A 24,632-nucleotide genomic window follows, 5' to 3' on the forward strand; every position below is an offset into this window, starting at 1 on the left:
TCCTGCAGGACAGCCGCCACTCCAGCCAGTGGAGAGCTGCGCTTGGTGGAGACTTTGTTCCAGACCCTGGTGAGTTCCTTGTAAAAGACAGGCAGCTCCTGGACAGCGGTCCTGACGCCCCCCAAGCTCACAAACAGGAGGTGCGTGTCGTAGTTGAGGCCGTGCTGCTGGCGGAAGAAATACGTCGCCAGCACACGCCACCTAGGAGGGGGCTCGACGTAAAGGTATCTCTGCAGGGTCTGAAGACGGAAAGTCGCGAGCTGGGCGCCGACGCACACCAACGACTGACTGCCCTCCCCAAGCGGACTCAAGACCGCGGCAGAGACCCAGTGCTTCCTGTTGTTTCAGAAGAAGTCGATCAGTTTCTTCTGTATCTTCAACAGCTCTACAACTCTTTTAATAGGAGACAAAATTAACCAGTTAAGTCAAATGCCCCCCAATCTGGGGGACACTCCAAACATTTTTCAACTGCCCTTTTTTTTTGGGGGCAATAAAATCATAAATTTTTACAAGTGCCCCCTATAAAAGGGGAGGGGGACACTAAAAATCCGGCAATAAACAAATTAAACTTTAAAACATGTAAAATGAAATTAAAATTTGGTTGCCGGGGGTGATGATGCACTCCAATCCCCCCGGTGCCCAACTCTCACGGATGACCGCGAGCGTACCGGTGGACACCGCGTGCTCCATCTCCAGAGACACCCTGGCCCGGATGTAGGCGCGGAAGAGAGGCAGGCAGTCAGGCTGAACGACCCCCTCGACCGCCCGCTGCCTGGACCGGCTGATGGCACCCTTGGCCGTGCCCAGGAGCAGTCCTACGAGGAGGCCCTCGGATCTACCCGCTCCCCTCCGCACAGGATGCCCAAAGATCAGGAGTGTGGGACTGAAGTGCAACCAGAATTTCAGGAGCAGCCCCTTTAAATATTGGAACAGGGGCTGCAACCTCGCACATTCAGTAAAAACGTGGGACACGGACTCCTCCAGACCGCAGAAATTGCAGGTGGCCTGGGAGCCCGTGAACTGGCTTAAAAATTTATTGCACGGGACTGCTCCGTCCACTACCCTCCAGGCCAAGTCCCCGATAAATAATGGGAGGACTCCCGCGTAGAGTGCACTCCATCGGGGACACCCGCCTCCTCCGGACGGCAAGATGGTACGCCATGGCGTGTCCTGACGGCAGACAAGGATGGCAAGGTTGAGAGTGTGCAGGAGCAGTCCGTACAGGAAAACCCTCCGCGCAGAACTGAAAGGCATGGAGGGGATTTCCCCGAGGCGGCTCAAGTTGTGAGGCGCCGGCTCCCGAGGGAGGTTCCGGGGTTTGGCGTGATGAGGAATTTCGCCCGGACGGGGGTCAGTTCAGATGGGATCTCCCCACGTGCTTGAACCTCCTCGACACACCTAACGGAGTCAGGGCCCAGTGCTGTTTTTAGCGACTCGATGGCATCGGCCGCGCGGCGGACGTCGGCTGAATTTAGGCACCGCGCCAGCACATCTGGCGCCATCCAGCCCGCTCCTCCGCCATCGAGCAGGTCCCTGACCCTGGTCACCTCACCAGCCACATCCCTCTCGTCCGACTGCCACCTAAAACCTCGGTCGTGGAGGTACGGATTCCCGAGCAGCGGCTCCTGCAGGACAACCACCACTCCAGCCGGTGGAGAGCTGCGCTTGGTGGAGACTTTGTTTCAGACCCTGGTGAGTTCCTTGTAAAAGACAGGCAGCTCCTGGACGGCGGTCCTGACGCCCCACCAAGCTCACAAACAGGAGCTGCGTGTCGTAGTTGAGGCCGTGCTGCTGGCGGAAGAAATACGTCGCCAGCGCACACCACCTAGGAGGGGGCTCGACGTAAAGGTATCTCTGCAGGGTCTGAAGATGGAAAGTCGCTTGCTGGGTGCTGATGCACACCAACGACTGACCACCCTCCCCAAGTGGGAGACTCAAGACCGCGGCAGAGACCCAGTGCTTCCTGTTGTTCCAGAAGAAGTCGATCAGTTCTGTATCTTCAACAGCATTACAACTCTTTTAGAGGAGACAAATCAACATTAAATCAAGTGCACCCCGATCTGGGGGACACTCCAAACATTTTACAAGGCCCTTTTTTTTGTATTTTTGCAGGGTTTTTTTGTGGAGTTTTTTTTGGGCTCTAAAATCATAATTTACAAGTGCCCCCTATCTTTTGGGGGACACTAAACCCAGCATTTAAAACAAATTAAACTTTAAAACATAAAATCAAATTAAAATTTGGTTGTCGGGGGTGATGATGTACTCCAGTCCCTCCGGTGCCCACCTCTCGCGGAAGGCTGAAGACGGAAAGTCACTAGCTGGGTGCTGACGCACACCAACGACTGACCGCCCTCCTCAAGCGGGAGACTCAAGACCGCGGCAGAGACCCAGTGCTTCCTGTTGTTCCAGAAGAAGTCCACCAGCTTCTTCTGTATCTTGGCGACAAAGGCAGGGGGAGGGGTCAAAGTGACCAGCCGATACCACAGCTTAGCGGCCACCAACTGGTTTATGACTAGCGCTCGACCCCTGTAGACCAGCATTCGGAGCAGTCCTGTCCAGCGCCCTAGGCGAGCGGCGACCTTGGCCTCTAGCTCTTGCCAGTTCGCCAGCCAGGCTTCCTCGTCGGGGCTAAGGTAGACTCCAAGATAGAGGAGATGGGTCGTGCTACAGGCAAAAGGCCTGAGATCCTCCGGCAGGGAGTCCACCCGCCACTGACCCACCCGGAGTCCGGAACATTTCTCCCAGTTGATCCTGGCAGAGGATGCGGCTGAGTAAATCTCCTGGCACTCACGCATCCTCCGCAGGTCAACGGGATCCTCTACCGCGAGGAGCATGTCATCGGCGTAAGCCGAGAGGATGACTCCACGCCCGGCCCTTGCAGAGCCAGTCCCGTCAACCTCGTCCGCAGGAGGCGCAGGAAAGGCTCCACACAAATGGCATATAACTGGCCGGACATGGGGCATCCCTGGCGCACCCCTCTCCCAAAACGAAGGGGTGCCGTCAAGGACCCGTTAACCTTAATCAGACACTCCGCGGCGGCGTACAAAAGTCGGATCCGGGTGACGAAATGCATCCCGAACCCGAAAGCGCGCAGAGTTCCGAGCAGATAGTCGTGTTCCACCCTGTCGAACGCCTTCTCTTGGTCGAGGGATAGGAAGGCGACCGACAGACCAGCCTCCTGGGAATAATGGATGAGGTCCCGGACCAGATGGATGTTATCGTGGATTGTCCGGCCCGGGACCGTGTAGGACTGGTCGGGGTGGATCATGTGGTCCAGCACGGCACCAAGGCGAGCAGACATCGCCCTGGCGAAGATTTTGTAGTCCGTGCTGAGGAAGGAGATCGGGCGCCAGTTCTTAAGGAGGCGGAGATCGCCCTTCTTAGGCAGCAGGATGATGACTGCCCTGCGCCAAGAGAGGGGCATCTCCCCGGTCGCCAGACTTTCCCCCAGGACCCGCGCGTAGTCGCCCCCCAGGACGTCCCAGAATGCCCTGTGGAACTCCACGGTCAGCCCGTCCAGCCCCGGGGCTTTTCCCCTCGAGAGCCGGTCGAGGGCGCCGGTCAGCTCCGCCAGGCTTAGCGGAGCTTCCAGATTTTCGACGCCCTCCGGGCTGACCTTCGGCAGGTCCTCCCACAAAACTCTACGCGCTTCCTCGCTGGATGGCTCCGGAGAGAACAGAGCCCCGTAATATTCACGGGCCCTGTTGTTGACGCCCTCCGGATCTGAGACAAGAGAGCCGTCGTCGGCCAGCAGCGTCAAGAGCTGCTTACGGACACCCTGTCTTTTTTCCAGCGAGTAGAAGAAGGGGGAACCGCGGTCCAGATCCCGCAGGAACCGGATCCGCGACCTCACGAACGCGCCTCGGGACCCGACGAGCTTCAGGTCCTTCAGCGCGGCCTTCTTCGCTTCGTACACCGTCCGCAGGGCCGGGTCCTGGACGACTTGACCGAGACGGGATTCCAGGTCGAGCACCTCTTTTTCTAGGCGCCCGACCCTGGCCTCCCGCCTCTTGGTCGACCCCCTCGCGTACTCTTGACAGAAGACACGGACGTGAGCCTTGCCCACGTCCCACCATAGCCTCAAGGAGGGGAAGCCCCCCTGCTTCCTTCTCCAGTCGGACCAGAATCGACGGAACGAGTCCTGGAACCGCTCGTCCTCCAGCAGCCGGTTGTTAAAGTGCCAGTGCCCGGACCCCGTCCTCGCGCGGAGCGAAGCGAGCTCCGCCCACACCAGGTGGTGGTCCGAACACGGCACCGGCCACATGGAGGCCGCCGGGACGCAGGAAACGTACGCCCGAGACACGTAAAGGCGGTCGATTCTGGACCATCCTACTCCAGGCCTCACCCAAGTAAAGGCGCTGGAGTCGGGGTGGAGATATCGCCAGACGTCCACCAAGTCGAAGGACCCGACCAGGTCCCTCAACTTCTCAATCGCCATCATGCTCTGCGGGGCACCGGAGCGGTCCCTCGCCTCGAGGGTGCAGTTAAAATCCCCCCCGAGGACAATGCAGTCGCCGACGTCGACAGAGCCAAGAAGAGCGGACACCTCTTCAAAGAAGCGCGTCTGCTGCGGGCCGGGCTGAGGGGCGTACACGTTCATGAGATGGAGCGGCACATCCCCCAGGCGAACCGTGACGTGCAGCAAGCAGCCTGGCATGGGCTCCTCGACCCCCAAGATCTCCGGCTGAAAATGCAGGCCCAGCAAGATGGCCACCCCACTAGAAGTTGCGGTGAGGTGGCTCATGCGGATCATCTCCTTGCCATTCCAGGAGCCACGTGGCTTCGTCTCCCGGAACGGTGTGGGTTTCTTGCAGGAAGCACACCGCATATTTCCCCTCCCACAGGAGCGAAAAATTGTTAAATCTACGGCGTGCCTCTCTGCCGCCGTTGATGTTCAGGCTGGCTATGGTTATCTTCATGACAAAAGCATAGTGCAACCTCTACCTAACCTATTGTTGGGGGGGGGGGGGTGGAGTCGTTTGTTGACCTCCACTCCCTCAGCAGCCCAGCGAGGAACATTTTGAGCCGGTGCAGCTCAAGGCTTTGCGCCTTTGATAAGGGCCCGCCCGCGGCCATGGTTTTAGCGGCGGCGAGGACGGACGTGATGAGCGGCTCGGACCATCTTTCCAGGGCCAGATGGGCTCGGTTGCGGCGACCCTGGCTCTGGACCAAAAAGTCCCGGAGCTCCTTTACAGGAATGAGGGGGGACTCAGCGGCGGGCACGAGGAGATCCACCTCCTCACTGGCGATGGACTCGAGATCTTCTCCCGCGTCCTCCCCTGAGTCCCCGTCCCCCTCCAGAGGTCACCGCCAGCTGCCGGCCCGCCGACCGCACGAGGTACGGCAAACGGCCCGGCCGCTCCATCCGGCCCTGGCTCTGCCCCGATCCCACCCCCAGGATCGTCGGCAGAGGAGTCCCCACTGGGATCTTTTAAATGTGGTGCCGGGTCAGGAAGCGACAGCGGAAGGTGTTCCTCCTCCGCCCCAGGCGCCGGGGAACACGGAGAGACCTGGTTTAAGAAATTCTCCAGGTCCTCCAAGTCCCCCAGCTCCAAAGTAGGGGGCGAGGGTTGGTGTTCTTCCCCCTCCCCGCCGCCACCCACCGGCCCAGCATGTGCAGATTCGTTAAAATCATTAAAACTTTGTATATCTGCCGCATCGAGCAAGTCCCGGGGGATGTTGATTGTTTGGCGGGCGGGCTCAGGTTCGGCCTTTTCGGCCCCACCCGCCTCAGTCCCCGGGACGCTCGACCCGGCGGCAACGCATTCCTCCGCCGGCCCCACGCCCCCCACAACAGGCAGATCTTCCTTGCCATCCCCGGGAGGCAGAGGCTGGGCAGCCTCGACTGTCTGACCCTCCCCGGGGATAGATTCCTCCTGCCTATGGCACAGTTTGGGGGCGCTGGTGGGGGACGCGGGACACGCGGCGGGCACCGACTCTTCCGCGGACGGATGTTGTTTTCCCTCCACCTCATTGGAGCGGCGCCTCCTTTTGTTCCCGGGGGGGCGCGGAGACAGGGAGACCTCCATGTCTGCCGAGGCCTCCTGCTCCACTCACCCCTTTTTCCTTTCTTGCCTGCGCCCGAGCCCCCCTGCGGTATTGGTCAAGGGCTCGGGCACGGGCTCAGGGCACCCCGTGCTCGCCAGTGACAGGGTTGGGCTGACCGCGGTGATGGGACTGTCTGGCGCACTGAGGGGACCCGCCTCAAGGTGTTTCTTCTTCTTCTGCGCCTTCCTTCCGACCGGACCCGCCGGAGGCCGTGAAGACAAAGGCCCCCGACGATGCCCGCGCACCCACGGCTCCCGGTACGCGGACGCTACTAGGGGGAGGGGTGGCGGCGGCGCCAGCCTTGGCTGCCTTCGGTGGCTTGGCGGCCTTGGAGGCGGGGCAGCTCTTGCGAACGTGCCCCACCTCCCTACAGGCATGGCACCGCACGCCGTCCGACGTCCAGAAGACGCGGTAGGCAGTCCCCTCGTGCACAACTTTAAAGGTGCCCTCTGTCGTCTCCTCCCGCGCCAGCCGGACAAAAAGCTGGCGGCGGAAGGAGAACACGTGGCGCAGGCTGCTCTCCCTGAGACCGAGCGGTCTGGGGTTGATCCCTGACCTTACCTCCCCCAGTTGGTGTAGGTGAGGGAGGAGGAGCTCAGCGGGAACAAAGGGCGGGACGTTAGAAAGGATGACCCTCTGCGGGGTGGCCTCGAGAGGGTCCACCGGCAGGAACGTTCCGCCCACCGTGAGCCCCTTCTCGAGGGCCAGGGACACCGCCCGCTCCGACCCCAGGAAGAACACAGCCTTCCCGGACATCTTGGAGGCTGCGACAATGGCCGAGGGGCCGACTACCCCAGCCATCGCCTGCGCGCACTCCTCGATGCTCATCGTGGGGTGAGTGTATCTCTTGACCCCGTTTTTTTTAGTAATTAACTGGAATGGTGGCAGGGCAGCAGGAGGCGCAGGAGGCGCCGTGGATGCAGACGCCGCCTGCGTGTACGTCCTCGCTGGTCCTACCACCGACGTGGATGGGGTTGCCATCATGGGGTCCCTTTAAGGGCTACACTCAACCAAAAGTCACAGGCCTCAAAGGTCTTAATGGCCTCGTTTGAAGTTGAGCAGAGGGAGCTCTTAAAGAGGCACACCTCTCCCCTGGTTAACGATTGGGGAGGGGCCTTGCTCCCTCTGCTCAGTTGTCTTAATTTAATTTTTAATTAGGAGGAAAGGGGCTCTCAGAGAGAGAGGGGAGAGACAGAGAGAGTGACAGAGAAAGTGAGAGGGGGGTGGGAAAGATGGAAGCTGTGAGGGCAGGTCTCCCCTCACAGTGATGGGTGGGTGTTGCTGGGGTGCACTCCCCAGATGGCAAAGGAACACAGTCTTATTAGGTGGTCTTCGGGTGGGGGGAGAAGATGTCTTCACCCGGGATAGCTGGAACCACCCAGGCACAGTACTCCCAATGATGTTAAACGAGATGTAAACGAGTCTTCACCCAGGTAGCTCCAGCTATCCCAGGCTAGGCAATGGGGGAGGGGTGCTTCAGTGGTGTGTGGGGCCTAGTTATAAACAAGACCCCCACACACACTTCCACACGCACACACTCCCCGCGATGTTCCGGCCCTCGAATTATTCTTCTTTCCTCCCCCCACCGATATAACAAAGTCTTTCGGGGAATGCACCAGTTCACCCACCTGTAGAATATTACTGACTCTCCCTCCTTCCACACTGGATGATGATATTCTTTTCCCCCTCTCTCCAACTCTCTGTAGCAGTGTAGATGTTGTAATTCTGCTCTCCTCCTCTTCCTGGGCTGGTCTCAGGGTTCTCCACAGGCCTTCAGGCAGGAGCTAGAGCAGGGAGCTCCTTCCCTCACTGCTGCACAGCTCCAAATGAACAGGCCATGCCTCCAACAGCTCTACAACTTTTTGGGAGGCAAAAGTAAACATTAAATCGTGCCCCCCGATCTGGGGGACATACCAAACATTTTTCAAGGCCCTTTTTTTTGTTTTGTTTTTTTGGGGGGTTTTTTGGGCACTAAGATCATTTTTTTTTTCAAGTGCCCCCTATAAAAGGGGAGGGGGCACTAAAAATCTGGCAATAAACAAATTAAACTTTAAAATAAATAAAATCAAATTAAAATTTGGTTGCCAGGGGTTAAAATGCACTCCAGTCCCTCCGGTGCCCACCTCTCGCGGAAGGCCGCGAGCGTACCGGTGGACACCGCGTGCTCCATCTCCAAGGACACCCTGGCCTGGATGTAGGCGCGGAAGAGAGGCAGGCAGTCAGGCTGAACGACCCCCTCGACCGCCCGCTGCCTGGACCAGCTGATGGCACCCTTGGCCGTGCCCAGGAGCAGTCCTACGAGGAGGCCCTCGGACCTACCCGCTCCCCTCCGCACAGGGTGCCCAAAGATCAGGAGTGTGGGACTGAAGTGCAGGAGCAGAATCTGAAGTCCAGAATTTCAGGAGCAGCCCCTTTAAATATTGGAACAGGGGCTGCAACCTCGTACATTCAATAAAAACATGGAACACGGACTCTTGCAGACCACAGAAATTGCAGGCGGCCTGGAAGCCCGTGAACCGGCTTAAAAATTTATTGCACGGGACTGCCCCGTGCACCACCCTCCAGGCCAAGTCCCCGATAAATAATGGGAGGACTCCCGCATAGAGTGCCCTACATCGGGGGCCCCCGCCTCCTCTGGACGGCAAGATGGTACGCCATGGCGTGTCCGGACGGCAGACGAGGATGGCAAAGTTGAGAGTGTGCAGGAGCAGCCGGTACAGGAAACCCCTGCGCAGAACTGAAAGGCACAGAGGGGATTTCCCCGAGGTGGCTCAAGTTGTGAGGCGCCGGCTCCCGAGGGAGGTACCGGGGTTTGGTGCCGATGAGGAATTCCGTCCGCACAGTGGTCAGTTCGGACGGGATCTCCCCACGTGCCTGAGCCTCCTCAACACACCTAATGGAGTCAGGGCCCAGAGATCTTTTTAGCGACTCGATGGCATCGGCCGCGCGGCGGACGTCGGCTGAATTTAGGCACCGCGCCAGCGTGTCTGGCGCCATCCAGCCCGCTCCTCCACCATCGAGCAGGTCCCTGACCCTGGTATTCTCACCAGCCACAGCCCTCTCGTCCGACTGCCACCTAAAACCTCGGTCGTGGAGGTACGAATTCCCAAGCAGCGGCTCCTGCAGAATAGCCGCCACTCCAGCCGGCGGAGAGCTACGCTTGGTGGAGACTTTGTTCCAGACCCTGGTGAGTTCCTTGTAAAAGACAGGCAGCTCCTGGACGGCGGTCCTGACGCCCCCCAAGCTCACAAACAGGAGCTGCGTGTCATAGTTGAGGCCGTGCTGCTGGCGGAAGAAATACGTCGCCAGCACACGCCACCTAGGAGGGGGCTCGACGTAAAGGTATCTCTGCAGGGTCTGAAGACGGAAAGTCGCGAGCTGGGCGCTGACGCACACCAACGACTGACCGCCCTCCCTAAGCGGGAGACTCAAGACCGCGGCAGAGACCCAGTGCTTCCTGTTGTTCCAGAAGAAGTCCACCAGCTTCTTCTGTATCCTGGCAACAAACGCAGGGGGAGGGGTCAAAGTGACCAGCCGGTACCACAGCATAGCGGCCACTAGCTGGTTTTCAACAGCTCTACAAACCTGTGAGCATACTCACAGGTGCATACATTACAGACGTGGTGGTGTTCTCACGCGCCTGCTACCCTTGTCCTTCTCGGTGGTAGAAGTCGCGGGTTTGTGAGCTGTTGCTGAAGAAACTTTGGCGAGTTGCTGCATTGTATCTTGTAGATGATCCACACTGTAGCCACGATACGCTGGTGGTGGAGGAAGTGAATGTTTAAGTTAGTGGATGGGGTTCCAATCAAGCGGGTTGCTTTGTCCTAGATGGTGTCGAGCTTCTTGAATGTTGTTGGAGCTGCACTTATTCAGGCAAGTGGACAATATTCCATCACACTCCTCACTTGTGCCTTGTAGATGGTGGAAAGGCTTTGGGGAGTCAGGAGGTGAGACACTCCCCACAGAATATCCAGCCTCTGTCAGGAGAGCTGACAGCAGGAATCAGGTAATTGAAGATGGCTGGTATTGGGATGCATTATAATTTCAATGGATGGAAGTTTGAGGGTGGTGTGCCCATGATTTTCTGAAATGCACATGAGTTAGGACAGGCACCCTGCTGTGGACAAGGATGCAAAATCTCTGTCCTCAGCAGTCAGTTTGAGTCGGGACAGATTACACTCGGAGTAAGCCAAGCCAGCTATCAAAATTCCAATCCATTATCCTCAGGATTCAGATTAAGTTACAACATTACAAAATCTTTGCTTGGCCATTTCCAAGTGTTTTGCTCACTCCCCGGCTTATAATTTTATCCTTTATTACAATTTTATCATTTTTCCCAGACTAGAAACAATTTAAGCGCTTAAGAAATCTAGAAACAGCATTACTTATGGAGTATAATGATTGGCTTATTTTCTGCTGTCACCGCTATCAAATTTGTATTGCACTAATTCATTTTGATTGCCAGGCATTAAAATGTCGAAATAGTCATATTGGGAAGCTTTGCTTTCTAAAATATACCCTTTAAATATTTACCATAAAAATGTGGTTCATCACGGGGCAATGGAGGTAAATGATCTGCTTTTACTAACACTAGGGAATTCAGGATGTATTTGTTATACAGTTTCCTCTCAGAGCAGGGTTAGTCATTCAATAGCTGGACTTTTCATACTTAACATTTTACAACTTGCAGTGATAATGTTGCAGAACAAGCTGCAGTTCAGTGTATAAATACCTTTCCAACATGCAGCCATTTGTTTTATTTATGTATTACCCCTGGCAGCAGAAATGCTGCCTATTTATTAAACTGGACTAGGTTGGCAGATCTGGAGCACCATTGATGACATTCTTTTCCCTTTTTGCATATTTTTCACAAAGATCAGTTTTTATTGAGTGTCTCCTGCAGAACCATTGTTAATGTCACTGTCCTACAGGCCCACAGGCTAATGTGTAGTGTTGAAAGAGCAGAGCCAAAGCTGTTCATTCCATCTGCATTGCCTCTGAAGCATATGAAAGGTTTGTATGAAAATGTATTCAGTGTTTTATGATATGAAAGTAAGTAGGTACAAACGAAGATCAATTGTTATTCTTCAAGCATATTAAAATAATATTTTCACTGATGGGATGACTAATTTAATGATGCAAGTGCAAGTTTCGGTTTCAGAGGAACTGGAGGTGACCATTCAGCCCCTCGAGCCTGTTCCGTCATTCAGTTAGATCATGGCTGATCTGTATCTTAAATCCAGTCACCCGCCTTGTTCAGGTCCCGGTCCAAATTCCTTCCCTGCCACTGTTTTCAGTCCCCGCCACAAACTCTGTTCCCTCGCCAACAACTCCATCCCTCTCCCTGGTCACTGACTGAGACTGAACCAGACCGTTCATAACCTTTGTGACCTATTTGAACTTGAGATGAGCTTCCAACCACATATCTGCTCCATCACCAAAACCACCTGCTTCCACCTTCATAACATTGCCTGTCTCTGCCTCAGCTCACCTGATGCTGAAACCTTCATCCATGCCTTTGTTAAGTCTAGACTTGACGACTCCAATGCTCTTCTGGCTGGCCTGCCATCTTCCACCCTCCATAAACTTTAAAATCATCTAAAATACCATTTCCCATACCCTAACTCACACCAAGTTCCGTTCACCCATCATTCTTGTGCTTGCTGACCTACGCCTGGCAATGCCTCACTTTTAAAATTCTCATCATTATTTTCAAATCCCTCCTTGGCTTCACCCCTCCCCATCTCGGTAACCTCCTCCAGCCCTATAACTCTCTGAGATCTCCATACTCCTCCAATTCTGGTCTCTTGTGCATTCCCCATTTTAATCGCTCCACCAGGCTCTGGAATTCCCTCCATGAGCCTCTCCAACTCTCTCTCCTCCGTTAATATGTTCCTTTAAACCTACCTCTTTGACCAAGCTTTTGGTCACCTGTCCTAATATGTGGCTGCATTTCAAATTCTGTTCGATAACGTTCCTGTGAAGTGCCATGGGACGTTGGTCCCTTAGAAGATGAGAAGGGGGATTTAATAATGGGAAATGTGGAAATGGCTGAGACCTTAAACAATTATTTTGCTTCGGTCTTCACAGTGGAAGACACAAAAATCATGCCAAAAATTGCTGGTCACGGTAATGTGGGAAGGGAGGACCTTGAGGTAATCACTATCACTCAGGGGGGTAGTACTGGACAGGCTAATGGGACTCAAATCCCCTGGTCCTGATGAAATGCATCCCAGGGTATTAAAAGAGATGGCGGAAGTTATAGCAGATGCATTAGTTATAATCTACCAAAATTCTCTGGACTCTGGGGAGGTACCAGCGGATTGGAAAGCAGCTAATGTAACGCCTCTGTTTAAAAAAGGGGCAGACAAAAGGCAGGTAGCTATAGGCCAGTTAGTTTAACATCTGTAGTGGGGAAAATGCTTGAAACTATCATTAAGGAAGAAATAGCGGGACATCTAGATAGGAATAGTGCAATCAAGCAGACGCAGTATGGATTCATGAAGGGGAAATCATGTTTAACTAATATACTGGAATTCTTTGAGGATATAACGAGCATGGTGGATAGAGGTGTACTGATGGATGTGGTGTATTTAGATTTCCAAAAGGCATTCGATAAGATGCCACACAAAAGGTTACTGCAGAAGATAGAGGTACGTGGAGTCAGAGGAAATGTATTAGCATGGATAGAGAATTGGCTGGCGAACAGAAAGCAGAGAGTCGGGATAAATGGGTCCTTTTTGGGTTAGAAATCGGTGGTTAGTGGTGTGCCACAGGGATCGGTGCTAGGACCACAACTGTTTACAATATACATAGATGACCTGGAAGAGGGGACGGAGTGTAGTTTAACAAAATTTGCAGATGACACAACGATTAGTGGGAAAGCAGGTTGTGTAGAGGACACAGAGAGGCTGCAAAGAGATTTAGATAGGTTAAGCGAATGGGCTAAGGTTTGGCAGATGGAATACAATGTCGGAAAGTGTGAGGTCATCCGCCTTGGGAAAAAAAACAGTAAAAGGGAATATTATTTGAATGGGGAGAAATTACAACATGCTGCGGTGCAGAGGGACCTGGGGGTCCTTGTGAATGAATCCCAAAAAGTTAGTTTGCAGGTGCAGCAGGTAATCAAGAAGGCGAATGGAATGTTGGCCTTCATTGCGAGAGGGATGGAGTACAAAAGCAGTGAGGTCCTGCTGCAACTGTATAGGGTATTGGTAAGGCCACACCTGGAGTACTGCGTGCAGTTTTGGTCACCTTACTTAAGAAAGGATATACTGGCTTTGGAGGGGGTACAGAGACAATTCACTCGGCTGATTCCAGAGATGAGGGGGTTACCTTATGATGATAGATTGAGTAGACTGGGTCTTTACTCGGAGTTCAGAAGGATGAGGGGTGATCTTATAGAAACATTTAAAATCATGAAAGGGATAGACAAGATAGAGGCAGGAAGGTTGTTTCCACTGGTCGGGGAGACTAGAACTAGGGGGCACAGCCTCAAAATACGGGGGAGCCAATTTAAAACTGAGTTGAGAAGGAATTTCTTCTCCCAGAGGGTTGTGAATCTGTGGAATTCTCTGCCCAAGGAAGCAGTTGAGGCTAGCTCATTGAATGTATTCAAGTCACAGATAGATAGATTTTTAAGCAATCAGGGAATTAAGGGTAATGGGGAGAGGGCGGGTAAGTGGAGCTGAGTCCACGACCAGATCAGCCTTGATCTTATTGAATGGCGGAGCAGGCTCGAGGGGCTAGATGGCCTACTTCTGTTCCTAATTCTTATGTTCTTATGTTCTTATGTTTTACTATGTTTAAAGTGCTATATAAATACAAGTTTTTGTTGTTGTTATTGCCCACTCAAATAAGAAGGGGCTGGATTTTCGATCATTTACCACCCATTTACCACCCATTTATCACTGAAAATATCACTGGTGATAAATTCATCGCAGATTATCACCGATTTCATAATTTAGCACCGAAATACCAACGGTGTTAATTCATGTGATTTATCACCGGTGGTAAAAATACCACTGATCTTATTTTTTTTCCATTTTTATGACATCATTAACTGTGCAACACCGAAATACCACTGAAAATTACCACCAGAGGTGAATTCATCAATACCACCATTTTAACCACTGGCCTAAATTACCGCCGAGAAAAGTGCAGTCTTATCTGATCTTATCTGATTGAACCCAGTGCTATGGACACCATTTTTAACAAATGGAGCTGCAGTCCATTCCACATGAGCGAAAGCTGAGTTTTACACAGACAACTTTGTGAGTTCAGATTTGGATTCTAAGGTTATTTGAGGCTTTTAGTGGATTATTTGTGTAAATCGGAGGACATTTAAGGAAATTGGAGGACATTTGAGGACATTTTGCGAATATTTGCAGGACATTTAAAGGAATGGAGCCTAAAATATCTCTGACAATATTGCTGACTACCTATATGATGCAGAATAGAGCTGGAAGAAGGTTTATTCAAGAGCATGTCCCCACAGTGTCCAATGTCCCATGTCCCCCTGTCCCCATCCCTCAAAGGACACCGTGGATGCGACTGGGCCGGGCCAGCTGGCCGAAGGGACCGAGTCACCAAGGGTGCAGGGGAGCAATGCACCCGATGGTGGGCTTCATAAGCACCTGGTGTAGGTGGTGGTGGGAGGGCAATTGGGGGAACTTGGGGAGAGTACGCCGCCCCAGCCTCGGAGAGAGCACCATAGGTGGCGGGAAGTGGAGGAATGGCCGAACATTGGACACAGTCAGCACCAGAGGTGGCGGGAAGCAACACACTGACCCAGCCTCAGAGGGAGCACCGAAGGTGGCGGGAAGCAACACACTGACCCGGCCTCAGAGGGAGCACCGAAGGTGGCGGGAAGCAACACACTGACCCGGCCTCAGAGGGAGCACCGAAGGTGGTGGGAAGCAACACACTGACCCAGCCTCAGAGGGAGCACCAGAGGTGGTGGGAAGCAACACACTGACCCGGCCTCAGAGGGAGCACCGAAGGTGGTGGGAAGCAACACACTGACCCGGCCTCAGAGGGAGCACCGAAGGTGGCGGGAAGCAACACACTGACCCGGCCTCAGAGGGAGCACCGAAGGTGGCGGGAAGCAACACACTGACCCAGCCTCAGAGGGAGCACCGAAGGTGGTGGGAAGCAACACACTGACCCGGCCTCAGAGGGAGCACCGAAGGTGGCGGGAAGCAACACACTGACCCAGCCTCAGAGGGAGCACCGAAGGTGGCGGGAAGCAACACACTGACCCGGCCTCAGAGGGAGCACCGAAGGTGGTGGGAAGCAACACACTGACCCGGCCTCAGAGGGAGCACCGAAGGTGGTGGGAAGCAACACACTGACCCGGCCTCAGAGGGAGCACCGAAGGTGGTGGGAAGCAACACACTGACCCGGCCTCAGAGGGAGCACCGAAGGTGGTGGGAAGCAACACACTGACCCGGCCTCAGAGGGAGCACCGAAGGTGGTGGGAAGCAACACACTGACCCAGCCTCAGAGGGAGCACCGAAGGTGGCGGGAAGCAACACACTGACCCAGCCTCAGAGGGAGCACCAGAGGTGGTGGGAAGAGGAGGAGCGGGCGGCCCAAGGTAAGGCCATGTCGGGGAGAGGAGGAGCGGGCAGGTACTGATGACGCATGCGCAAAAATACCATCCATTTTACTTTCAGTGTTGCACGTTGAAAAATAAGAATGAAATAGAGTTAGCCCTACCACTGGTTTTATTTGATGAAAATAGCATCTTTTGAGTGAGTGGTATTTCGGTGGTAAAAAAAAACTCGATTTTTAAATTGCACCGAAATACCACCGGAAAACCAATGGCAGGGCTAAATACAGCCCAAGGTTTTTACGTTGCCAGATGTCAGGAATTTCAAACACTAAATCATTCATTTTAAGAACAGTTTTCCTGATCCTGCTGGCTCTCAAGGCCTTTGCCCTTAAAAATAATTAGCAATGCCACTCCACTCTTCAGTCTCTGGCCTTGAATACAAAACGTATTCATGCAGCCCTGGTTCCTGACCTCTCCCAGCTCTTCAAGACACTTGCCTGGAAAAACAAATTAAAATGTGGCCCAATTCCTTGTTTTTTGGCCTCCGGGTACATAGCCAGCTGCAAAATTAATTCTAAAACCTCCCCTCTCTTTCGAATCGGCCCCAGGCGCTTCTTCTAGCTGTGGCAAATTTAACTTTTAAAGAATTTTCCAAGCCTGGCTCTTGAGCCTGGTTGTTTATTAAAATTCCTGGCGCTGTTTTCAGCCCCCACTCCTGATCGTAATTTTTTTCTGAAGTTCCAGCCCTACCCCCAGATATGATTACACTCTTCACCCTACAGCTCCACTATTAACTCCACCGCTAGTCCCGCTTTCCCCCTAAACACAGCCTCCTACCCTGTTCTATATTGTCTCAGCAATTGGCTGTCATTAAATTAAAAAAATATAGGGAATTATTAAGGGTGAAAGCAGACGCTAAATGGGTGCTGTGCTAATAAGACATGCTTGTTTCAAATTCTGGAGGTAGCACAGAATTTTGCTCCTAATTGCTGATTGCCATAATTTGAACTTGCCTGGAGATGCTAAAACAGATACCTGTAGGTTTAGCACTCAAGTGCTGATTAGACACAATTTTTGTGTATATGTGGGCTCAATGCACGCACTTCCACTGAAGATGTGAAGTGCCACACAGCGGCACATTGCAGATGGTTCAGAGACCGAGGGAGAGAGTGCACAGGTTCTCGGACGCGTCACAGGGGGTCCTGGTGGAGGAACTCCAGAGGAGGAGGGCTGTCTTATACCTCGCCCTCCTCACCCTCCTGTTCCTCTCTCCTGCTGGTGCTGCTCTGCCTGGCCACATGTCCTCCTCCCATTCCTCATCCAGACCAAGGGGGACCCCTAGCAAGATGTCCCTGACCAAGCACTCCCTTGCTCCTGGTGACTTCTATAAGGTGGAGCAGCACATCACTTACTCTTTTTAGGTGAAGTTCTCAGAAAATTTGCAGAATAAATGTTGCTAGAGTGTTGGTAAAGTCTTGACAAAGTGTCCCACAAAGTCTCCCGACATGTTTCAGAGGTCCTCTTCACAGCACCAGCAGGAAGTGAACATGAAATGGAGAATATCCCTTTAAGTAGCACTTGAAATCCACACCAATGCCTTGTTTACTCCCAAACAGCTGGTCGCTGTTAGGAAAGAGAATTATAACAAGCATTAGCTGCCATAATGCCATGCAGCCTCTATAAAGCGCTAGCAAGCATTTTGAGTGGCAATCAGCCCCTTAGCGATCCTTCTGGTGATCTTCCTAGCACTCGCTTCAACTCCTAAATGCAGGCTAAGTCAGCGTTTCAGCTCAAGACCCCATCTTAGTCACCTCGGAGGATCTTTAGTGCCTGAACTCGCTGCCGAAAATCACCCCATATATTTTTCCCGGCTCTGCCCCAATAAATTTTAAATGTCCGCCTCCCTTGCCCCAAACTTAAAATGCATGCCATCCTGCACCTGGACTTCCCTTGAGTCTCTGCCTCTGACTCCAGCCCCATTCCTCTCCCAGATCTGTCTGTGACTGGAATGTCATTAGGTCCACTCATGCCTCCTGTTTAACTAGACAGGTCATGATTCCCGCGTGCAATACCACGGTATATATAGTTTCAATATATTAAAAATCTTACTTCATTTCTAAAACTAGAGCTCACAGTCGCAGAAATGTCTTCACTCAATGGGTTGTGAATCTTTGGAATTCTCTACGTTAGAGGGCTGTGGGTGCTCAGTCGTTGATGTCATGTATTCAACCAGCATTGTAACCCATGTATAATCTGACCGAAGTTGTACACTGTGAGAACAATGACCACTAGGTGGTGAACTTGTGTGAGATACTCCTAACCTGGACCTTCAGGTATAAAAGGGGAAGCTCCACCCACTTCCATCACTTGAGTGCTAAGGAATAAAGGACAGGTCACACACTGACCTTCTCTCAAGCATGGGCCTTGTGTGCATTTATACTGTATAGTAAGGACGTATCAGTTGAGTATATTCAAGACAGAGAGCGATAGATTTTTGGATACTAAGAGAACTAAGGGATAGAGTGTGAAGGAGAACTTGAGGTAGAATATCAGCCAAGATCATATTGAATGGCGGAGCAGGCTCGAGGGGCCAAATGGCCTACTCCTGTTCTTATTTCTTATGTGGACGCGTTTATTTGTACTGTCAAAATGACCACCTGCTTCACCCTTTGTTACCGATTGGTCCCCTTGGAGCATAAGCCGCACTCTGAAGTTTCACAGGAATGTGTAACTGGAACCACCCATCCTAAGGTCTCACTGACTTTGCAAATTGTAAATCGATCCACTTTGATTTCCTGAAGCGACAGAGGACAGAGCTCCCCAGAAGACAGCAAGGACCAGCCGAAGTGCCTTACCCCCGTCCAAGTACATGCCTCCCCCAGCCAAAGTGCCTTACCCCAATCCAAGTACATGCCTCCCCCAGCCAAAGTGCCTTACCCTAGTACATCCCTTCCCCAGCCGAAATGCCTTACTCAAACACAATTGCATCCTCCTCCCCCGCCGTCCACCCCATAGATTGGACATTGTGTATGAATTGTTAACAGGTTTATGGGGTATGAAGTGAATAGTGACAGTGTCGTGACTTCTGGATACCATCCACTCCAACAATATCGCTTGTAGGGGATTGGAAGAATGTGATCCGTTTTCCCTGAGTTCCCTCTCTCCCCTCCCCCATACCCCATCTCTCTCTCTCTCTCTCTCTCTCCTTGAGCCTCTCTCTCCCCCATTCTCTCTCTCTGCCCCAGCCTCTCTCTCTCTCACTCTCTCCCCCAGCCTCTCTCTCTCTTTCTCTCTCCCCCAGCCTCTCTCTCTCTCTCTCTCCCCCAGCCTCTCTCTCTCCCCCATTCTCTCTCTCTCTGCCCCCCATTCTCTCTCTCCCCCAGCCTCTCACTCTCTCTCCCTCTCTCCCCCAGCCTCTCTCTCTCTCCCCCATTCTCTCTCTCTCTGCCCCCCATTCTCTCTCTCCCCCAGCCTCTCACTCTCTCTCTCTCTCTCCCCCAGCCTCTCTCTCTCTCTCTCCCCCAGCCTCCCTCTCTCCCCCAGCCTTTGGGTCCAGGCCCACCGTCATTGGGATCCCCTGCCACCATCAGCGCCCCCCCCTCCACCCCCCGCTCGCCACCATCGGGCCCAGGCCCACCGAGGGGGAGAGAGTCGGAGCCTCAAGTCCTGCTGCTCGGCACCATGCGCATGGAATGATTCGGGCCGGGAGGAGGGCGGAGCTTGACAGGGGGCGGGACTTGTTGCCTTCGGTCAAAAAAGTGCAGTAGGAGCAGTGGAGGTGGGGTTTGACGGACGGCCGTCTGTCAAAAAAGTGCAGTACATATAGTTAGTCCCTTCTTATGTTCTTATGTCACCTATTTCGAGAAATGCTTTTTATGTCAATGCTTGCAATGGAAAAATCCTACTTCAAAATGTTCTAAAGGATAGGCACTGGGGTAGATTTTAATTTGGCCTGCCCGGCAGAAAAGTTAAATTATCCTGGCACTCCGGCTGCTACCATCCTCAAGGGACCTTAAACTGGGCGGTCACAGCACCTACATAAGAACAACTAAGTATTAGGAGCAGGAATAGGCCGGCCATATGGCCCCTCGAGCCTGCTCCACCGCTTAATAAGATCATGGCTGATCATCGACCTCAACTCCACTTTCCCGCCCGATCTCCATATCCCTTGATTCCCTTCGACTCCAAAAATCTATCTGTCTCAGCCTTAAATATATTCAGAGACTCAACATCCACAGTCCTCTAGGGCAGAGAATTCCAAAAATTCACACCCTCTGAGTAAAGAAATTCCTCCTCATCTCTGTCTTACATGGCCTACCCCGTATCCTGAGACTGCGCCGCATGGTTTGAGACACCCCCCCCCCCCCGCCTGTTTCAGGTGGGAGGGCCGTTTAATATGCAAATCAGGGTCGTACGATCCACATAGGAATCCGATTGCAATTTTTAATCCCTGTGGTTGATATGCTTCCCTTTCAATTGGAACCAAAAATGGTTTCATGCTTTTGCAGTGTAGCCCTACAGCTAATGCGAGAACTTAAGTAACAGGCTTCCTCTTTTGGTTAGAGCTGTGTTATAACCTTTGATGTTGGGTGGTATTCCCGTTGCCACTTCTTCTGTGACTCCTCACCTTCATCTTGCTACTCTGACGTGATGATGTCCGCCTCGTCAGAGGAAACAGCTTTGCTGTGAAATGTGGACAAAATACTTGTGTAGAAAAGGTATTAGAGAAATAGAAATTATAAGTGTGTTGTGTATGTAATAGCTGTTAGACTGAGTACTGTTTAACTCCAAGAGGTATGACTTTGGCTCTGCTTAATTAAGGCCCAAAAGGACCAGTACACAAAATGCGTGGCCTTTTATACTTGGGCTGCACACACGTGCGTGCAGTCCAATGGCCTCCAATAGTGACGCCATCTAGTGGCTAGTGATCCCAAAAGTATATACATGACAATAACCCCTCTGAGATATTAACACAGTCTTTTACAAATTGAGACGGTCTGGTGTTTTACGCTCCCGGGTTGACCGTCTCAGTTCAACTCCAGCCTTGGGTGAGTGTTCAGAGTCTGTTGTGACTGGTGGCTGGGTGGCTGACCTGGTGGGAGTGGCAGTGACCATGTCAAGGATTGAAAGTCCATTTTCATTGAACAAGTCAGTGATTGAAAGTCCAGATTCACTGATGACCACTGAGTCCTCTGATGACTGGGGGTAGGTTGGTTGGTCGTCGATTGTCTCTTCCTCCAACTGTTCCGGTTCGTCTGTGTGCCACAGTTTTGTCTGATCCATATGTTTCCTGCATGTTTGCCCATTTTTGAGCTTGACAATAAATACTCTGTTGCCCTCCTTGGCCATGACAGTACCAGCGATCCACTTGGGACCCTGACCATAATTCAGAACATATACAGGATCATTTACAGAAATATTGTGTGACACAGCTCTGCGATCGTGATATCCTTGCTGACTTTGTCTTCTATATTCAACATGATTATTCAAGACAGTATGTACAAGCAACAGCTTGGTCTTAAGACCTCTTTTCATCATTAGTTCAGCAGGAGAAACCCCGGTTAACGTGTGTGATCTTGTCCTGTAGCTAAGCAGGATGCATATCAGGCGGGTCTGCAGTGACCCTTGGGTTACTCGCTTCATACTCTGCTTTATGATTTGGACAAACGTTCTGCTTGCCCATTGGATGCAGGTTTGAACAGTGCTGATCTTACATGTTTGATACCATTGAGTTTCATGAACTCTTGAAACTCCTGACTGGTGAAGCACGATCCGTGGTCACTAACAACGATGTCAGGCAGACCATGTGTCACAAACATGACACTGCGATTCTCAATGGTAGCTGTGGATGTGCTGGGTGACATGATTATATACTCTATCCACTTCGAATATGCATCCACCACAACTAAAAATATCTTCCCCAGCAAGGGACCTGCAAAGTCTATGTGGATCCTGGATCATTATTTGGACGGCCACGACCACAGACTCAGCAGTGATTCCGCTGGTGCTTTGCTGAGCTGCATGCAAGTTTTGCACTGATGCACACATGATTCCAGCTCAGAGTCAATTCCCAGCCACCATACATGAGACCTGGCGATGGCTTTCATCATTACAATGCCGGGGTGTGTGCTATGTAGCTCACGTACAAATTTCTCTCTCCCTTTCTTGGGCATAACAACACGATTGCCCCACAGTATACAATCCGACTAAATATACAGTTCGTCTTTGCGACGAATGTAAGATTTGGTCTCCTCACACATTTGCTTGGGTATGGCAGACCAATCACCTTTGAGGATGCAACTCTTCACCACCAATAAAATCGGGTTGTGGCTGGTCCAGGTCTTAACTTGGGTTCCTTCCCTCTCAAAAGCATCCATAACTAACAATAGGTCCGCCAGTTGTGGCATTTCCACCTCAGGTGTGGGCAATGGCTGAAAGCATCGGCACAATTCTCGGTGCCAGGTCTATGGCAAATGACATAATCATAAGCAGATAATATCAGCGCCCACCAGCGGGATGAAGCATTGGTATTGATACCTTTGTTTTCAGAGAACAGTGAAATGAGCGGCTTGTGATCTGTCTCCTGTTCAAACCGAAGACCAAACAGGTACTGATGCATTTTTTTTAACCCCATACACACAGGCTAGTACTTCTTTCTCTACCATGCTGTAGGCTCTTTCTGCTTTAGACAAACTTTTTGAAGCATATGCGACTGGTTGAAGTTTACCCAACTCATTAGCTTGTTGGAGTACGCAACAAATTCCATATGACGAAGCATCACAGGCCAATACTAAATGTTTACATGGGTCATAATGTACCAGCAGCTTGTTAGAGCAAAGCAGATTAGTGGCTTTCTCAAAAGCTCTGTCTTGAGATGCACCCCACACCCAGTTGTCGCCTTTTCTTAGCAGTGGTTCTAATAGGGTGCTCAATTTAAGTAGGAAGTTACCAAAGTAGTTGAGTAGACCCCAGGAATGAACGCAGCTCCGTCAGATTCTGCGGTTTGGGTGCATTCTTGATGGCCTTGGTTTTCGCGTCCGTGGGACTGATGCCGTCAGCAGCAATTTTCTTCCCCAGGAATTCGACCTCTGGTGCCATGAAGATGCACTTTGAGCGTTTCAGTCTGAGTCCCACTTTGTTCAGACGATATAGAACCCCTTCCAGGTTGTTCAGATGTTCCTCGGAGTCATGACCTGTGATCAGGATGTCATCTTAGAACATGACAGTTCTGGGTACGGACTTCAGTAGACTCTGCATGTTCCTCTGAAATATTGCTGCAGCCGAGCAAATTCGAAAAGGGCACCTGTGATAAATAAATAGTCCTTTATGCATGTTAATGCACGTAAGTCTCTTCGAGGTCTCGACCAGCTCCTGTGTCATGTAGGCCGACATCAAGTCTAGTTTGGTGAATGACTTCCCCCGGCTAGCGTTGCAAACAAGTCATCAGTCTTCGGCAACGGGTACTGATCCTGTTTCGAAACCCTGTGATCGTAGCCTTGTAGTCTCCACAGATTCTGACTGTGCTATCACTTTTCAGCACAGGAACATTGGGGCTGGTCCATTTACTAAATTCAACCGGTGATATGATCACTTCAAGCTGTAGTCTGTCCAGTTCGATTTCGACCTTCTCCCTCATCATATATGGAACTGCCTGAGCTTTATGATGGACGGGTCTTGCATCCGAGTCCACGTGGATCTGCACCTTGGCTCCCATGAAGTTGCCGATGCCTGGTTCAAACAGCGAGGGGATCTTGCTCAGTACTCGGGCACATGTATCTTTCTCCGATGACAACGCCTTGATGTTGTTCCAATCGCATCTGATTTTTTCAAGCCAGTTCCTGCCTAACAGCGTTGGGCCATTGCCTGGGACAATCCACAGCAGTAACTCGTGAACCGCACTGTCATACGACACTTTAATTGTGGCACTGCCAATCACCATTATGAGTTCTTTGGTGTACATGCGCAAATTGGCATTGACTGGACTCAGCCTGGGCCTCACAGCCTTAATTCCCACAGCTTGTCAAATGTCCCCTGGCTCATTATAGATTGACTCGCCCCGTGTCCAGTTCCATCGATACTGGCACCCCATTAAATTTCACGCTGATCATTATCGGTTTGTTCTTAGTTAGGAACGAGTACAGTCCATACACTTGCTCCTCTGGTATCTCGGATTGCGTATCCGGATCCGCGCTCGTCTGACCATCATCCTCCATGTGGTGTGTTGCAGCACGCTTGCTCATCTGCGGACACTTGCGCTGGAGATGCCCAACTCTCAGACAGCCTTTGCAACTATATTGCTTAAATTGGCACTGCTGGTTCTGGTGATTTCCCCCGCATCGCCAACATGGAGAAATCGGATGCATTCCCGCTGGCGGACTTTGGGCAGCCACAGGTTTTGCGTAGGCAGTCAGGTAGGCCCCACCATGTGCGGCTCTGCCGAACGCCGAATTAATCATATTTACAGTATTTGCCGAGTTTCGATTTTTCGCCGATATCTGCTTTAGACTTCTATCCATCGTCATGCATGACTGAATGATCGAAATGGCCCTGTTCAAGTCCAATGTCTCCACCGCCAGTAGTTTACGCAGGATCACCTCGTGGTTGATGCCGATTACAAAGAAATCCCGCAGCATGTCTGCCAACACAGCCCCGAACTTACACAGTCCCGCTAGACGTCTCAGGTCGGCAACAAATTCCGCCGCCTTCTGGCCCTCTGAGCGAACGTGTGTGTAAAATCTGTATCTCGAGATGATGATGCCTTTGTCTGGCTTAAGGTGGTCCTGTACCAGTGTACACAATTCTTCATACGTCTTCTCTGTTGGACACACAGGCAGGAGTAGATTCTTTATCAGACTATAAATTTTTGGACCGCAAACCGTGAGGAACACCGCCCAGCGCCGATCTGCGTCGCCGATCTCCTCCATTTTGTTGGCCCCGAAGAACTGGCTCAAATGGCTTACAAAGTCCGCCCAACCTTCTCCTTCCACAAATCGCTCCAACAATCCAATTGTGCTCATTTTTGCATGCA

This window comes from Pristiophorus japonicus, chromosome 1 (genome assembly GCF_044704955.1).
Source record: "Pristiophorus japonicus isolate sPriJap1 chromosome 1, sPriJap1.hap1, whole genome shotgun sequence".
NCBI classification, from domain to species: Eukaryota; Metazoa; Chordata; class Chondrichthyes; family Pristiophoridae; genus Pristiophorus; species Pristiophorus japonicus.